The following is a 3,644-nucleotide window of genomic DNA, read 5'->3' on the forward strand; positions in this document are numbered from 1 at the left end:
TGCTTGTCATGACAAAGACCTCTCCACAGGTGTGGCTGTATACTGGACCGGTAGTCAATGACGGGTAAGATCCAATTACAATGGTACCAACCTAAGACAGGAGGCTGACGCCCTAAGGTCAGCTCATCTGAAGACGGGTAAGGACCATATGTAGTATTGGACAACCTAAGGCAGGCACGGTCCCTAAGCCACATGCTTGTTGTTTAAACAGAGAGGGGGAAATGTTGAGAGCCACAGCCAAAGGGGCCCCAGTAAACTTCCAGCTGCCAGCAAACTTCCAGCTGCCGGCTGATGATTGGCTCACAGCGGCCCCAGCAACATCTAGCTGATTGGCTCCTCTGCGGTGATGTTCATTGGGCTGTTTCCCCGCCCTTTCAGACCACGGAGCTACTCATTGGGGGACTTCTTTGTCTCCGCCCACGCGACCCAGCCAATCGGCCTCAAGAGTAGGAGGATTGTGGGAGGTGGTGAGGCTTGTGTGGGTGAGAGACTTGTCGGAAGCCGGTGGTGGCAGTTGGGCTCTGAGGGTTTTTTCCTGAGGAGCTGTTTTGTTTGGTGTTTGTAGTTCTAAAAATAAAGTTAGTTTCTTTTGACAAGTGGCTCCTCAATTGTGCCTAGCCAGACTGCGGCACTATTTAAATGAGAACAATGTATTCAATGCTATTATTCTATTAGTAAATGGTTCTTAAAGCATGCACATATGTATGTGTATATATGTATACATATATCCATGTATATAAAGTGTATGTGTGCATATGTGAATTGAAAGAAGAATGTCATAGAATATTAAAATTGGTAAAACATGGTGATGCTATATAACTATTCATTTTCCTGTAGCTTTTTTTTCTCTGTAGATTTGAACATTTATCTAATGTTCAAATTTAAAAATTAAATAAAAATAGAAACATCAATTAATGAATTTTAAAAGTTTGATGTTTACTTAATGGTTATTAATATGCATTAAAATTTCCATCTTTTAATCCGAGCCTAAATGTTTCTGTATGAGTGAAGGACAACTAATTGGAGTTCTGCATCTATCTTGCATAAATCAGTCTATAATTATAAGGAAATCCATTTCCAGTTAGTAGAGAAATGAATTGAAGTCACTTGCAAAACAATGAGCACAGAACTCTTCTAAATTTAATTGTTCCCTTTATCTTTCCTACAATTCCCTTTTTATTGACTCTTTCCAGGCTTGTTTTTATAACACAAAAGTGACTCTTCTCACATTTACATTTCATCACTTTATAGGATGTGGAATTAAATATTTTAATTAAAACAAGTACAACTGGAAATTTGAGGACAAATATAACTGACTCTTGGTAAATGAAAATCTCAGCTGGCAGCAACTGAATAAGTACCCGGATGCCCAGGAGAACATCCAACTGGTGCATGTTTTCAGGGTGGTGTGGTACCAACTAGGATGTTTTACAGGAATACTAGACGTTTATTGCATCTGGTAGATTGCTTGAGTAGCGTTTGGTTGGAGAGACTCTAGCGAATTATCACCAGGCCTCTGTTGCAAAAGGGGTTCAAGATTGCTCCTACATAGTTAAATCCTACCCTTGTAATCTGCCTTTTTAGATGATTTTATGAGCAATCTCTACTGTCTTATTACTGCCAAAGACTTTCCTCCAATGAAGCTATAGGAAACGTCTTCAGACTTTGTAACCATCATAAATGGCCATTTAGGTCACTTTTACTCTCCAATTCACCCCCATTCCCGTGTCTGTTTTGTGAAGCCCTGAGGATGCCTTCCTGGGAAAGGTGGGTGTCTCTTTCTTGTAAGTGGCATGCCAGACAGCTGGATTAGATTTCTGTCTCTGTTCATCGAACTCACTGTTCAGCTCTCCTTGGAGAGAAGGATAAAAAAAAATGTCGAGGGAGAATTTTCTGCCGATTTGTAAGAACCAGGGTTTTTCTTCTCCAAGAGCATGTTGCACTTAAATGCCATTCTTCCCTTGGGGGCACCTTTCAGGTTCTGACTTTTCCAGGCAGAGCAAGAGACCCTAATTATTTCACTTTCAATCAATTTTGAAACCTTCAAGACCAAAATTGTCTCTTCAGATCCACATAGATGCCAAAGAAAGATGTGGAAAAAAAATTGCTGCACATCTTGAGTCTGTGGGACTCTGAGCCATCTCTTACTTTTATTTTCTATGTGGTAGTCAAGCATTATTGCTGACACTCTAGTAAGAAAAAAATAAAACATTTCAATAAATACCTCAGGGAATACAGTCAATTTTTTGCATTGAAAAAGCCTCCATTGTCATTGTGATGGACAGGATTTACTTCTATGTAACAACCAGCTGGCCTCTCCTTGTGCAAGGGATAATTGAACTCCTTTTACCCTTAAAGTCACAGGTGGTTGAGGACCTGTCTTTGGCTAGAGACAGGTATTAGATGTATTCAATTTCCAATGCTTGAACTGCTACCTCCTTTTTTCTGGTCTGTTGAAAAATCTCGTCTTTCTGAAACCTTCGAAAATACACCACTCAAATTGTCAGTCTGATTTCTTGTGACTTTTGTTCTGAATGGTTACATATTTATACATGTAACTCAAGTTACCTAATAGTTTCTTCAGAAGGAAACCAAACATAAATGGAATGTGTAAATGCCCCAATGCCTAAAGGAAGTCTTAGTGGATTCTTTTATATAGCAAATATAGCAGTATGTTATATTTCCACATTTTCACACATTGACTTTGTCTAAAGGAGAGCACATAAGATATTCCTCTCTGTGCTCTTTTTTAGCATTGTTTGCTAAAAGTTGCCACTTCACTCAGCAAACAGATGTTTATTGAGGACCTGCCACATTCAAGGTATATGCAAGTCCTGGGTATATATACTTATCTGTAACTATAACTGTACTCAAATATTGTGTGTCACTTATTGCTATGGGCTGAATTGTGTCTTTTCAAAATTCATATGTTGAAGTCCTAGCCCCAATGTGATTGCATTTGGGAACAGGGGTTTTAAATGGTAAATAAAGTTAAATAAAATCATAAAAGATGGGATGCAATTCAGTAAGTTTGGTGGCCTTATAAAAAGAGAAAGATCTCTCTCTCTCTCTCTCTCTCTCTCTCTCTCTCTCTCCTCTGTATCTCTCTCTCCATACTTACACACCAAGGAAAGTTTTCATGTGATCAGCACCCTGATCTTGGACTTGTAACTTTCAGAACATTGACAAAATAAATTTCTATTACATTTGCGAAATCAAAAAATTTTTACAAGTAGATTTCTTGTGAATCCTGTAAGAAGTTAATTAAAGGCAACAAACTAAAATAGAACATTATATTTCTATTATACATATACAGCTGTATTATACAGCTCATTGTAAACTTGAAAAAAATTGTAATCTTAAGATGTATTAAAAAGGGAAAAAACAAGTATAATATAAATCTATAGAAAAGACTGAGAAAGATTCATGGATGTCAGATTCGTGGTGACATATTAAAGGAAAGCAGAATTCCAACATTTTAAAGATAGAATGGGGGCGAATAATGTATCAACCAGTGTAATCAGCCCATTTATTTATTGGACAACTGGTTGAGATTGTCCTTAGACAAGATGATCCACTCATTGGTCCAGGACAATCTGTTTCAGTACCCTGAGGGTGTGCCTCTTAGATATCTGGGGAATCCT

The sequence above is a fragment of the Spermophilus citellus genome (assembly GCF_964194105.1).
Source record: "Spermophilus citellus genome assembly, chromosome: 3".
Classification (NCBI taxonomy): domain Eukaryota; kingdom Metazoa; phylum Chordata; class Mammalia; order Rodentia; family Sciuridae; genus Spermophilus; species Spermophilus citellus.